We start from the raw sequence: 14,652 nt of genomic DNA, 5'->3' as shown, positions 1-14,652 counted from the left end.
ATGGATGGGGGTTTAGGAGGTTGGACCGATGGTGCAGGGAAAGGAAGGAATGACCTCCACCAGCTTCTGGCCTGAGCAGCCACGGGAGGGGGACCTCTGAAGAAGGAGAGTGGGCTGGATTGGGGGGGTCCAGAGGCCAGCTGGCACCCCCATCAGTGCTTAGAGGGAGTTGGGGCTGGGGACAGAGGGCAAGGTCCCTGGCACATAAAGGAGATCAGAGCTGGGGATGCCTCAAGGTCACCTGAAAGGGGATGGTCAGGTCAGCAACAGAGAGAGGCCTGGGGGGAGGGCAGAGGCGCGGTGGGCAGAGGGGCAGGGAAGCCCGTGTGCCAGTAACATGCTGCCGGGGGAGGCGTTAAGCTGGCCGAAGTTCACTGGCCAGCAGGTGATGACCATCAAGAGTCCTCACTTGCTTCTAGAAATGTTGTGATGACTCAAAATGCAAACAGTGATGAGAGGACAGAGATGCTCAATGCAGAATTATCTCCTATCAGGAATCTGTACACCATCTTAATGTCCAGCACTAGATTTATTAAGGAAGTATTGGTCCAACCTGATGGATGGATTTCTCTACAACCCCGTATATCATGCTTCCACGGTGTCTCTTGGGGTGATCTTTCCAAAACTCGCATCTGACCGTGTGACTCTGCTACTGAAACACTTCCATGGCCCCCACTGGCCTCGTGATGGAGCTGCAGCCAGGCTGCTCCATCAGCCCCCACTTCCCAGCTGATGCACACAAAGGACTTCTCACCTGTCCACCTTCCGTCCTTGGGGCCCTTGCCTGCACCTCTCAAGCCTCACCTGGACTCCCTGTGCACTCTGAGTAGTGGGACCTCTCTCTCCTCTGTCCCTACCATTCTCCTGCCCTCATCCCGACACCTCCTTCCCCCTAGGGGGTGTGGGTGTGTGCCCAGTGCTCAACCTGGGCCTGGGCGGGGGAGTGGTCAGTGTAGGTGCGTGGACACGCGGGAGTGAGGGGGACCTGAGCCCTGGGAGGAGGCAGCCTTGCAGCCCAGCCAGCCCTCCAGCTGATGCCCGGGGCCCAGCCCTCCGTGGTGGGCTCCCCCTTTCCACCAGGACCCTAGGATGCTCTGCCGCACTTTGCCCTGCGCCCGCTGGCGCCTGCAGACCTCGAGAGGTTCCATGCCCCTTGAAGGCAGAGAGGGCGCGCCTCTTCCTTGGCTGTGTTGGACGCTTTGGCCCAGCTCACAGCAGGATGCCGGCACGCAGTAGGCGCGTGTTGACTGAGTAAATGGAGGCGTGGAGGCAGGGCTGAAGGGCTGGACACCTGTGCAGCCCCAACACCAGCTGCCTCAAGCTTCCCAGGCCTTCTCAGCCTCAGCTCCTGCTCAGACCTCCCACCCAAGTCCTAACACTCCCTGCGCGAATCTCTCGGCTTCGCCGACCACACAGGCTGCCCGCGCCTCCGCCTCTTCGCTCTCGCTTTGCATCCTGCCCGAGCCCCGCCGGCTGGGAAGCGCCGAGACAGGCTCTCCGGGCTCAGCCGCTCCCGCCCCCGCCGGCTGCCACCTGGCCCCGCGCACCCCACCCCGCTACGGACCATCCCCCAACCCAAGGGATCCTCCTGGGGCCAGCAGGTCCTACCGCCAACTTGCCCGGGGTCCTCGCCTGAGTTGGCCACGGCCTCGAGTCACCGCCGTCGGGGAAGGAATTCACCTCCGCTCGGGGCGGCGGGGGGGGGGGGTGCCCTCCGCCCTCCCGCCGGGGCGCCCGGCCTCGCCAGCAATGCGCACGGGGCCTGGCGCGGGCCGAGGGCGGGCGCTGGAGCGCGGCCGGCTGCCGGGCCCGCCGCGACATGCTCGGGGACGCGGCGCACTAAGGCGCATTGCGCTGCCGCCCCTCGCCCCGCATCGCCTCATCCCGCCAGGGGGCCGTGACGTCCCCGGGCCCGGGAAGCTGTGGGGGACGGTCGGGGTGCGGTCCTCCTGCCCCATTCCCCGCCCCCGCCCCACTCTCAGGAGGGCCACAAGCCCGACGTGGCGCAGGAATCCCCAGGTCCAGTGGATCCCTGCCGCGGTGCTCAGCTGTGCTCGGCTGCAGTGCACGGCGGCGTGGAAGGTCCCACACTCTACATGGGCCCCACCACGTTCCATCTTTCCACCTTGGGCGGAGGCTTTGCTCAAGAATGCGCTCCTGCACCTAAGGGACCATGCTGTGTCCCCTCTTCCAGGAAGCGTCCCTGGCTGCTTCGGTTGGCAGGACATCTCCTCCTCAGGTCCCCCCGCGTGCAGACCCCGAGGGCCTGGCCTGGTGCCTCACCTCTCCGGGTCCCTAGAGGGAGGTGCCGTGTTGGAAGAGGACACCTTAGGCCTGGCGTAGGGGGCGAAGGGTTGGGGGCGAAGACAGACCCGATGGGAAGGGTGTGTACACAACAGGTGGGCAGGAGAGCAGAAAGCGGAGCCATGCCTGAGAAGCTGGGCAGAGCCCAGGGACAGGGGCTTGAAAGTTCCCCATGGGCCAAGCGGTAAGTCTCCAAGGCCAAGTCCTCTTCCTCCTGGGAGCCCTCCTAGATTCCCTTCTCCTTGGCTGCGTGGGGCCCCGTGGCTGAGGCAGAAGGGTCAGGTCCTAGGCCAGCTCCCGGCTGGGCCTCTGGGAGGCGTGCTAATTACTGAAATTAACATGTTGCTGATGAGGAAACCCAAGGCAACTGGCCGAGGTGGCAGAGCCAGCCCCCTCCTCCCTGCCTCTCAGGAGCTCTGGATGAGACCCCTCCGCCACCCTTTGGGATTTTGAGACTCTGCCCCCCAACCCAGGCTCAGTGGGTGGCTCCTTGTCCCAAGGTCTCAGGTGCTGGAACACAGGGCAGGTGACCCGCTGTACTGAGTGGGTGGCAACTCTCAGCAGCTCAGAGAGGCTGTGGGGGAGGGGCCGGAAAGAAGCCCCTGTGGGGGTGAGGGACCCAGGATCCCCGCTGGGTTCTTTGTGGTCAGTGGTGAGGCCAGGGTATCCTGGGGTCTCAGGGTGAGTCAGCTGTGGCAGGGTGGAGGGAGGGCAGGGCAAGGACCAGCTGGCAGGGGGGAGCAGATCGCTGGACCCCCGGGGGTGGGGGAAGAGCAAGGCTCGTTGCGTAGATTCACAGGCTGGAAGTGGAGAACGGCTCCGGGTCCCCAGGTGAGAGGCTGGGGCCATCGCCCAGCTGGCAGGAGTTCCCCAGGGAGCACCTGGGGAGCAGGGCTAGGTCCTGGGAGCTGGGGTTCAGAGCCTGGGGGAACAGTAGCATGAGACTGCTCCCCACGCCCCTCCCAGCCTCCCCTGTGGCCTGGCTGGCAAGGCCTGGGCGTGCCCAGCTCCATGGAGTTGGCAAGGATCAAAGGGCGGAAAGCCGTCCTCCGCCCTCGCCCACCGAGACAGGAATCTGTGGCCCCAGGGGACGGAATCCACAGCCACATTCCGGGTGCCCTGATCGCCACAAGGCGAGGGTGGGGCAGGGCTGGAGCGCCGAGGCTGGCACCATGGAGCGTGGGAACACCGCTGCTGCCAGCACCCAGGCAGGCGACACCCTCCGCTGGCTGGGGCTTTAGCCTTCACTCCTCTGCCCTCCTTTGAGGGCCTAAGTGGGGCCAAAATGGGATCCACACAGCGAGGGGCCTGGGTCTTCGCTGCTCACAGCAGGGGGCTGGTCACCCTCGCTACCCGGGGGAACACAGCCCTGGCCTCCACCAGGCACTCTGCCCTAGCAGACCCTGCCCCGCCTGGGCCAACAGAGGCCTTGGGAAGGAGAGGGTATTGGTGGGCCCCCTAGACAGGGGACACGCTGAGCGACAGGATCCTGGCACCCTCCCATGTGCTACACGCACACACTCAGCCTGCGGCGACTTGCTCTCTGGCAGGAAGGCAGCCTTGCCTCCGTCCTGGTTGCAGTCCCAGAAGCTCCCTGGGAGGGTCTGTCCCCCTGTCTGTCAGCCCCGGCTGGAGCAGGGCGGAAGTGCCCTGCAGACCCCTTCCCCGTGGGTGCGAGGCCCCTGGCCGGCCGAGGGGGTGGAGCCCTGCTCCCGAGGGGCGGCAGAGACTAGCCAGGCTCAAGCTGGAGGCAGGGCCCAGCGCTCTGTCCAATAGTCGGCCCTGCCCAGCCAAGCCAGTGCTTCCCACCCCCACTCTGCAGGTGGAGAGACTGAAACCCAAAGAGGCCAGGTGACGTCCCCAGAGTCACACAGCCAGGCGCAGGCAGCACAGCAGGTTCGAGGTGGACTTGGAGAAACCCTGGAGGCCCAAACCTTGTTCTCCTGAGAGCCGGGACGGCGGCACCCCCTCCTCTGGCCTGTTTCCTCGCCTGGGGAGGGGCTCCCAGTAACCACCCGGCAGAGCTCTCAAGAAGCCCCAAGGCACGAGCCCAGTCAGCCTCTTCCGCCAGCAGTCCCCGGCCCCCAGTCCCCGCTCCCAGCCGAGAGGCTCTGATGCACCCAAACCCCACATCTGAAACATGGCGCCCCCTGGTGGCCACCAGTGGCATGAGGCCACCCATCTTCTGCCCTGGGGTGATGGAACGGCTTTTACCAAGTGGGTGAGAAAGGACCTGAGGAGTGGAGGGGGAGGGGGCGAGCCAAGGGGAAGGTGCTTTGGGGGCCACAGGGCAGTGGGGCTGCTGGGCCAGAGTAGCGTCCCTGGGAGCTGGTCCACGCAGGGGAGGCTGCGGACGCCAGGTCAGGAGCTTGGAGCAGATCCTGTGGGCAGTTGAAGGCCATCAGGGCTGAGGGTCACTGTTCCCTGAGGGATGGCTGCCGGGGAAGCAGGAACTGGGGCAGGATCTGCACGTGAGAGGAGGGTGGCCCCTGCAATGGGTTTACAGGCCCCCCCCCAATAGATGGCTCCCTAGGCCCTAGTGGGGCTCAGCTGCGGTATGTGGTCAGCTTGAGGCCTCTGCGGGCCCACGCTGGGGAAGTCCCTGCCAGGCCCTGAAGCCTTCGGGAGGTGGCAATGCCTGCCACTCTTTAGACTTGGGTGGGGGGTCACTCTGGGAGGTCCACCCTGACTCTAACTTGTCGCCCGAGGCAGCTACCAGAGCACCGGTCTGGGAAGCCCAGTCAGTGTTTGTAGAATGGGACTTTGATGGGGGAGTGAAACGGTGGCGTTTCTTGGTGGGGCTCCCAGGCCAGCCTGGCTTCCTGCTGGCCACGCTGCCCTGGCCTGGGGTCCGGCTGCGTGGGCCCTATGCCCCCTCTCCTGGTCAGAGGCAACAGGCTGTAACAGTCAGGGGCTGAGGGGTCTGGGGCAAGAGGGACGAGGCTGGGGTGGATGGGACTCAGGGTCATCCGCTGGCCCCCAAACCCCGGGGGTGCAGAGAGGGGCCATGAAATGTGGGGGTCAGGCCAAGATGGGGCAGGCCAGTCCATGGGGCTCTGCTGGCCTAGAGGTCTAGGGCTGGGCTAGGGTTCAGGGACAACTCCTGCCTGGTCTCTGGGCACAGGGCAAAGGGACAAGTCGTGGCTTGTGGCCCCTACTCCATCCAGCACTGGGAGGGCAGTGGGGTGCGGGGCAGGGCTGCAGCAAGGAAGCAACCCTGGGCCCTGGGTAGGGAGAGGAAGCAGCTCCCCCCACCTCAGGGGCATTCCAGCATCCCCCAAGGAGGGGGCGCCATGCACCCTAGGACTCCTGGTTCTGGAGGTGACAGTCCCCCTGCAGGCCACAGCTCCCCAGAATATCTGCCCACAGGACTCATCCTCCCTGGACGGGTCCATCCCAGGCCTTTGGTGTCTGTGGCCAGCACCGTCCAGACTGTGCTTCCTGTGGCCACCTCCCCTCTCTGGGCTCAGTTGTCACCAGGGCCCTGAGGGACCTCTTGGCCTGGAGAATAAGCTGTGCCCCAGGCCACAGGCCTGCCCTCCCACCACACAAACCTGGACCCCCATATGGCAAAGTGGTCTTTGGTGGGGGTGACCTGGGGAGGGGGGAAGGGGTGGTTAAGCTGCGGAGGTGCCCAGTGTCCCAAGGGGCTGGCACCTGTGACTCTCCCCGAATTTGCACCCTGTTACTGAGCCATCCCGACACTGTCCCAGACACCTATTCTGTGTCCACTCCTGGAATCCTGAGGAACTATCCAATGATGGAAGGAACGCCCTTGGCACAGATGGGGACACGGAGGCACGGAACATCCGGTAACGTGCCCCAGGCTGCTAGGATTCAGACCAGTTGTCCGGTGGCTGTGGGGCGGGAATGCGGACCTGAGGGCAGCCCTGCTGCACGTGGAGGAACCCGGCTGGGCCGCTTCGCCAGGCGCGCGGGGAGGCGGGCGATGCGCGCCCCGCCCCCGTCGTGGAGCCGGCTTCCTCTTGCCCCCGCAGGCTGGGGCCGGCCCAGGGTGGAGGGGTCGCTGCGGCCGCCGACTCCCCGGAGAATTCCAGGCGCGTGTGTCAGCGCGCTGGGCTTCGCCACCTCCTCGGCCCCCTCGGCCCCCTCGGCGGCTTGGCGCGGAAAGCTGGATTCCCGAGGGGGCGGGGGAGGCCCCCCCCCCGGGGCCTAGGGCGGGGTTGGAGGCCCACTCCTGCACCCCCGAGCGGCCCAGGCAGGAACCGGCCTCCCCGCCACCCGCTCCCAGTTTCCGCGCCGCGAGGGCTCTCCGTTCCCCCAGGGAGGGGGCGGGGAGGGCCGGCACGGAGGGCTCTGACTCGGGAAGGGGTTCCGGGAGGGAGGCCTGGGGCACCGAGACACCCCGGCCCTGGGTGCCGGCCTGTGCGCCAGGAATTCTCACCACCTTGTGGGGGCAGGCCCTGCCCGACAGACAGAAGAGACCCTGGGGCTCGGTGACGACCCCCCAGGTCACGGACGACCGCCTGTTTCTGTGCAAACCTTTACTTGAGTGGGGGGCGGCGTCTGGAGCTTGGGTACAAATCCCAGTTGTGCCTCGATTTTCGCATCTGGAAAATGGGGACCAGAGCAGTACCTGCCTTTCAGAGTATTGCTCAAATAAAAGAGACTGCGGCGAACGCGTTTGTGCCCGGGATGGCGTCCTGCCCCGGAATATGGTCGCGGACCCCCGGGCGCACTTCGATGCGGGGACCCCCACCCTGGACACCCGCTCTCCCCGCACCTCTGCCCTGCCTACCCTGGCTCTCTCGGGGACTGCCTGGAGCCCCCTCCGGGCCGCACAGATCGAAGTCTCCCCGCCCGCCCCAGGCCCGCCCTGGCGCTGCTTTGCCAGCGGTCTCAACAGGCCCTGGCGCGCTCAGGCCCGCCGCGGGGCGAGGGTGGGTGCGCGCCGCCGCCAGGTTGCCCCGCTGGCCCCGACCGAGGCGGGCCGGGGATCGGAGGGGGCAGGGGAGGCTGTAGGTCGGGAGATGGGGTGGAAGAGGGAAGATGGAGGAGGCGGAGGTGGAAGGGGCAGGGAGGTTGAGGGCTGGGGCTGCGAGGCTTCGGGAGCGCTCTGGGGTGGAGGCGGCAGGAAAGCTCGGGACCACGGGGGCCGGGGGAGAAGCGGGGAGGCTCAGGGCCTAGACGGGGTGAGGGGAGGAGGGAAGGGGGCTGGGAGTCTCGGGATCCGCAGCGGGGGTAGGGTGCCCCGGGACCGCTGAGACCACCCAACCTTCCACTCCCGCTGGTGGGTGCCCCGCCCCTCCCTGTTCCCCTGGCGCCGCACGCCCTTTTCACTTAGGGTAGACCAAGGTTGCAGGTCTGCAGCGCATCTGGCGAGGGTGAGGATTTGTGTCCCAGTGTACTGGGTGCTGAGGGGTCTCCCCGAGTTGCTGGTGGGACGCACTGGCGGCACTGGGGGGAGAAGCGAGTCTTGGGTGCTGGCTGAGCCGGTGTTCTTGGAGCGCCACCCACATCCACCTTCCCCTGCCCTCACCGTCGCCTCCCCAGCAGAGGCTCTGGGCCAGAAGACCGGGGACGCGCCCGCGCCCGCCCACTGGCACAGATGGAGCCCCGGAGCGGGGCCCTGGAGCGCGGTGCCGGCGGTGGCCACCAGGCGGCGGGCGGGGCAGGGCGGGGCAGGGCGGGGCAGGGCGGGGCAGGGCGGGGCCTGGCTGGTGGGGCCAGTGGAGCCTCACGGATCCAGTTAACGAGGCCGGCGGCTCCTGGGCTGCCCGCCCCTTCCCGGGAGGGCCTGGTGGGATCACAGAGGGGCACCCAGGCCCTCGACACCTGACCTCATCTTGGAGTTTCTGTGCAAGAGGGGGACAGGGAGGCAGCTGTTCGGGGGCATTGGGAGGATGAAACGGGGTCTCCCAGCTCTGCCTCTAGGAGGGGACCTTTGCTGAGACCGTGCCTTTGTTTCCCCTACGAAGATGGGAGTGAGGGGAGGAGAATCTCAGGCTGCTGGCCCTCCTTGTCCCGAGGAGAAACAGGCTGTGGGCAGCTGGGCCTCCGAGGGAGGAGACGGCTGATGGCTGGCCCAGCGGGAGGAAGGGAAGGTGGCCCTTGGGCTCCGCTGGGGGAATGGCTGGGCCAGGAGAGGGTCGGCCAGGAGAGGGTCATCCACGAGAGGGTCACCCAGGAGAGGGCCTCAGAGGACCCTGAGCAGAGCTTGGGGCGCGTGTGCATCTGGGCCTGGCCATGGGGCCTGGGGCTGGGCAGCTGGGAGGGCACTCTCCCATGGGAAGCTGAGGCGGAGGATGTGGAGGACCCCAGGCTGCAGCAGTCCCCACCTGCTCGGCTGCCTCGAAGCTCAGCTGCAGGCCGCAGCCGAGGGCCCTGCACTCAAAGGTGGCTTCTCCCAGCCCTACTCAGTACCTTGCAATAACCTAATTTGAAAAAGAATATGAAAAGGAATACATGCGTATAACTGACTCGCTGTGCTGTACACCAGACACTAACACGACCCTGTGAATCAGCTAGACTTCAATTCACAAAAACAACGTAGGCGTCTCCTTCCTGGGGGTGCTGTCAACCTCCAGCCAGGGGGCCGCTTCCCAGACACCTGCCCTGGCAGTGGCAGTGTCCAGCCGCACGCAGGGAGGAGCCGGTCGGCTGGACACCCCTCTGTAGCTGTGGCACGGCCGGAGCCCCCCCCCCCGCTCCCGTCCAGGCCCGAGGTCCACCCATCTGCCCCCTCCTACCACCTCTCTCCTGCCCGGTGTCCCAGCCTTCCAGGGCACAGCCTTTCCTAAGCCCTTCTCTCCACTCCCCCCTCAAGCCTTCGCCTGAGTCACCTGCAGAGAGCCCTCTTCTGAGCCTGTGCAGCAAAGGGTTAACTCAGTAGGCCCGGGTTGTCCGCAGCCCACACAGTCTAAAGACTAGTTTAGCCATGGCCTGCTCCTAGGAGGCAACGTCTGAGCCCTTGGGCTGCCTGAGACCCCTGCCCTGAGCCCACAGCAGGCCCGTGGGTGGGTGGTGGGTGGGCAGCAGCTCCAAGGATCCACCCATCAGGACTTTCTCCTTGGTGTCCCATTCACCAGGCACAGTCCTGGAAGAGCACCCCTGACTGTGATCAGCCCCCTAAGACAAGAAAGGGAGACTTGTAGGGAAAAGGGAGAGGGCAGAGTGGATGGACAGAGAGGTGGGCAGACGGATGCATGGATGGATGCGCGCATGGATGAAAGAACTAGCTCAGTAAGCCGTTAACTGTAGAAGGTAAGTGGTGGGTGCATCTGTCTTCACGGTGCTGTGTGTTTGAAAATATCATACAGCGTTGGGGGAATGTCTATAGACAAGCACTGTGACAAAGTAGCTCATGAGCTAAAAAGGAGATCATGGTAAGGACTTTTAAATACCTAGAACTGAATGATTATTTTAAAAAGCATTGCATATCCAGACTTAGTGGGGTGGGGACAGCGGAAGTGGCTTACATTGGAAAAGAAGGACACTGTAGGGGTTGTAAGCTGAGTCCCTGTCTTGGGAACTTCAAGGTCAGCATGGGGGATGGAATGGCCACAAAGGAGCTGAAGGGAAGATTTCATACCCCAGGGGACTGGTCACCGCACAGCTTGATGCACGTGCCACAGGCCAGATGGCTCACCTGAAAGGGGTGAATCGCCTTGCATTGCAAAAATAGAATGGATTTTTAGGAATCTATTTAGAAATCTATTTAGAAATAGATTTATTTCTAGAAGAAATAATAAGCTTGAATGGTCCTGCGCCTAGCAAATCAACTGAAGCAGTATTTAAGTCTTCCCACGTGAACACTTGGGGCTGGAAAGACCTGTTTTGCAAGTGCAGACACAGAAGACAGAGGATGGAGGACAGTGCCCCACAGCCAGCCGAGGGTCAGCTCTCCTAATCACTGACAGGAGGTTCTCAGCGATGCTCGGCTCCGCCGGGCAGAGAGGAGCCAGGGAGAGCCCAGCACGCAGGTCACAGCCAGAGCCTGTGGCTGCAGCTGGGGACGCAATCTTGTCCACTGTCTCCCCACGGTGGTCCGGGGTTTCTGAGGTGCAGCCTCAGAGCACAGATGCCAGCCCACCGTGGTGTCTGAAGGCGAGATGGGACACTGCGGAGGCCGCACTTCTAGAATGGCCCTGTCACCTCCCCGCAGGAAAGCCTGGGGCTGGACAGCCCGGCACCAGGACCCAGGGGTGGCCGTGGCTCCAGGGGTGGCAGACAGCCGTCAGTGGTGGCGGGAAGTTCACAGTGGAGCCAGGTGCCTTTTTCCTGAATAAAGTTAGGATGTACGTTTCCTCCGCAGGGTCACAGTTTTGTAAACGGGACAAGGAGGGCTCTCTGTGTGGAACGAGCAGTGTGGGCTGCCCCAGGGAGTGGGCCCAGGAAGCATCCAACCAGGAAAGGAAGCCGCATGACCTCTATTCACAGATGATGTGATCTGATATGTAGAAAACCCTAGGTGGGAGGGTGCAGCCCAGCGGCAGGGCACGTGCTTAGCAGGCACAGGGTCCTGGGTTCAATCCCCAGCACCTCCATTTGAAAAAAAAACCCGATTAAAATAAATAATTAAAAAAAAAATCCTAAAGATTCCACAAAAAAACTTGTCAGAACCGACAGGTGAAGTTAGCTGAGTCGCAGGACACGGCGTCAACACGGAGACCAGCTTCATTTCTGTTTGCTAGCGGCAAACACGCTGGAAAGGAAATTAAGAAATCAGTTCCATTTTCAATGGCATCAAAAAGAATAAAATCCTTGGAAATGGACTTACCCGGGAAGATAAAAGGTCTGGACAACAGAAACCACAGAGCCTTGCTGAGAGGAGACATGGCAACGGGGGCACGCCCTGCGTTCACGGACTGGAAGGCTTCCTGTGGTTAGAACGTCAGCTCTGCCCAAGCCACCTGCAGGTCCCCTGCGTCCCCGTCCAAATTCCGGCGATGTGAATTTCTTTTGCAGGGATGGAAATACCCATTTTAAAGCTGGTGTGGAGTCTCAGGGGCCCCAGGCGGCCCCGGGAATTGACCCCCCTGTGCATACATGCTACCTTGGGACTTCCCCATCTACCCCAGCCTGGCCGGCAGAGGCTAAAGCGGGGGACAGGGACAAAGGGGCGGCTGCAGATGCAGCTCACATCCTGGGGCCCTGCCTTCGCCCCAGGGAGCCAAGCCCAGAGAACCCGGGCAGCCCGCCTGGCCACACAGGACACAACTGGGCCCGAGTCCCCAGCCCTGCTGGCCCTCCTCCTGCCTCCCTGGGCCCCTGGCAGCGTTCCTGAATGTCTGCATGCGGGAGTGCGTGTGCGTGTGGGTGCGTGCCTCCATCTTTGCACTGGGTTCATTGGCATGTGAGCAAATGGGGGAGCCTGGCTGTGGCAGGCGGGTGAGGGAGTTGACAGGATACTGGTGGGGGTGGGGTGGAGGAGGCCTGTCCAGGTGGGTGTGGGTCCCCCTCAGCCCTGGCAGGTGGCGGGCCAAGGGCGGGGACCTGCAGGTGAGAGGCAGGGAGTGGCGGCAGCTCCACCTCCAACCTGGATTCTCTGTGAGGTGGGAGGAGCCCATGGGATCCCAGTGGAAGAGGTGGCAACACACACACACACACACACACACACACACACACACACCCTTTCGCTCTGCCCTCCTCTTCTGCCTGGACTCTTCCAGCCCTGAGCACAGCCTCCCATGTGATCACCCTGGGAGACCAGCTCAGGCCTGGCCCCTGCACCCGCTGCCTTGCACTGACCCCAGGTCCCTCTGCAGTGCTTCCGGCCACACACCACGACTGTGATCCACAGGGTGCTGCAGTGCTTGTCCCTGACCTGAGGGCCCCCTCCTTGGGCTGTGTGCTCCTGGAGGGCTGAGATCCCCCACCCTCCAGGACCCGCCCGGGGCAGTGCACACACAGGTGCCCAGTAAATGCTCTCTGGGGTGAGCTGATGGCCAGACCCAGTGGGTTTGTCCATCCGCCCTGGTCCCCTCTGCCCAGCAGCCTGGGAGCTGCCATCCTGGGTGTTACCCGAACTGCTCTAAGCTGAGGTTGGCTGGAGCCCCAGCTCCCTGCAGAGGAAACCGGACTGCTTCCGGCATGAGCTGTGGCCTCAGACATCAGCCTAGGTGTTTCCCACGTGGGCTGGCTGTCTCTGCTGCGTCTGTCTAGGGAGGTGGGTGTTGCGTGGTGCGGGTGGAGAGGGGTGGGGAGCGAGGGGCGCCTTACCCCAGCACCCTCGACAGTCCCACCCTGGTGGTTTTCCGCCCTGAGGCACTTCTGCTTTTTACTTGATACTGCAGGGTGACAGGTTGGGGAGGGCACAGTGGCCCAGACCCTATGGGCTGCCACAGACCTCCAGGCCCGCTCTCACCTGCCCGCCCACCCGCCGTGGTGCCCCACAGCTTGGGGCTTCTCTGGGGCCTGGGATGGTAGTGGGTTGGGGCAGTCCCTCTTGGCAGGGTTGGTAGGCAGCCTGTGTCCCTGCCCACCCTCCTCAGAGCAATTCCTAAAACTGGGCCTGCTTTAAACCTGCCTATAGGCCATGCAGGCTCCCTATCCCAGCTCTTGGCATTTGGGGCCCTAAAATTCTTTGTGGTGGAGGAGGGGCTGGCCTGAGCAACGTCCCTTGCCACCACACCCCGTCCCCCCCCCCCCCGACTTGAGCCGGCAGCACCCTCACCCAGTTGCGTCTCCAGAAAGGCTCAATGTCCCCTGGGGGCAAAACTGCCCTGGGTGGGGACCCCTGCGGGAGGTCCTGGCCTTCCCTGGGCTGCACTGCAGGGAAGTGAGGCCGTGGGGGTCCCAGAGCAGGGCGACCAGGGGGAAGGGTTCGGCTTTCATTCCAGACCTACTGCCGTCCATTGACCACGTGAGATCAGGAGATGGACTGGCAGAGAAGGCAGCCACCCGACCCAGGCCTCTGGGCTCCGTCTCGGGTCTTGCTGGGGGCTGGACCAAGCTTCCCGAAGAGGCCGGGGGAGGGCAGAAGTTGTGCCTGCTCTTCTGCAGGGGGACGTCTAGGGGGGCCTGGTCTTTGGGACTCTCCCTGTGTCATGGGACCCTTAGGGCAAAACAGATGATTCCTAAAAGCTGCTGAGACTGGACCACAAAGGCCCGAGGGCCACACTCCTGGGAGGAGCTGCGGGGTCGGGGCAGGGGTCTGGGGGCAATACTCTGGAAGGGCAGGGGGGCTGAGGGAGGGCAGGGGTCCCTCATCTGGGGTGGGAAAGAGTAACTCTTCCTGTCTGGGGACTGGCACACAGCAGGTGCTTAATAAAACAGCCTCCTGTTGCGTGTGCCCCGGCCTGTCCCAGAGGGAGGCTGGCTCACCTGGGGCCTTCCCGGCTCCTGGACGGTCGTGCTGCCTGGTGTCTGTCTGCAGCGGCTCCCTCCCTGGGGCGGCAGGGACAGCCCAGGGGCTGGGGCGGGAGAAGATGCGGGGGCAAGTGGGTGCGCCCTGGATGGGCGTGGTCTGCGGGCCGTGCGTCCGCGGGGGTGCTAATGCTTCTCTGAGCATCTCTGCTCAGCTGCCCTTCTCCACGTGCAGACGTTCCTTGTGTGCCTGCAGTATTAATTCTTGTCAGCTTTAGACCCGGCACCTGTGTTCTCCTGTTCTGCCTTCACGTGCTGGCTTGGTCCCGGCATCCGTGGCCGGCAGAAGTCCTCACGTCGACATCATCAGGTTCCCCTTCTTCTTGCCGTCCTGTGATGCTTTTGGAGATGTTTTAAGTCCTTCTCCGTTCAGGCTGCCAAGAAATAATCCTGTGCATTCTTCTATGAACGTCCTGATTTTGCTGTGTCACTCGGCGCGTGGGCCTATTTGAAGCCACCTTTGGTCCTGTCCCGGAGGAGTGGCTGCGGCCCCACCTGTCCTGCCCCAGGGACAGCCACACAGGATGTGAAGATCCTTTCTGCTTTCTTCTGAGGCTTTGCTGTCCGGTGTCGCATCAGCTGTGTCATCCCCCTAGGCTGGGTTCGCTGTGCGGCAAGAGGAAGCTTCTTGTTACTTTGCAAACACATCATAATCCAAGTTCCAGTTTCCCTTCTCGCCCTCCCAAGAATGGTTTGTACTGCCCTGGGGGCTGGATGTGAGTGTAGTCTTCTGTGAGCAGTTTCCACTCATGGGGTATATGTGCAGGGGACAGGAGGCTCAGGGACACCAAGGACAATGGGGTGCAGACCCGCCACCCCCAGGGCTTGGGACTAGAGGGACAGAAAGACATACAGACAGACAGGCAGAGGTGAGGGCCTGTCAGGTGAGCCAGATTCGGTGTGATGGTGACCCCGTGCTGTGTCTGGAAACCTCTGGTGCCCCCAAAAGACTGCTGAAGGTAGGTCCCCAAAATATCACCCAAAGTGTCACCTGATGCTTCCAGTTGAAGAGTTGGTGGG

General features: G+C 63.5%; 1 long non-coding RNA gene across 1 annotated transcript; it reads right to left on the bottom strand.

Moving 5' to 3' along the window:
- Positions 1–10,002: 10,002 nt before the first annotated feature.
- Positions 10,003–14,261, bottom strand: LOC106729162. Its single transcript, XR_001365509.2, has 3 exons — positions 13,591–14,261; positions 11,045–11,223; positions 10,003–10,969 (listed from the first exon to the last, which is right to left on the bottom strand). It is a non-coding gene; the product is annotated as an uncharacterized LOC106729162 (long non-coding RNA).
- Between the last annotated feature and the right edge of the window lie 391 nt (positions 14,262–14,652).

This window comes from Camelus ferus, chromosome 6 (assembly GCF_009834535.1).
Source record: "Camelus ferus isolate YT-003-E chromosome 6, BCGSAC_Cfer_1.0, whole genome shotgun sequence".
Taxonomy (NCBI): domain Eukaryota; kingdom Metazoa; phylum Chordata; class Mammalia; order Artiodactyla; family Camelidae; genus Camelus; species Camelus ferus.
This window is presented reverse-complemented; position numbering and strand designations above follow the sequence as displayed.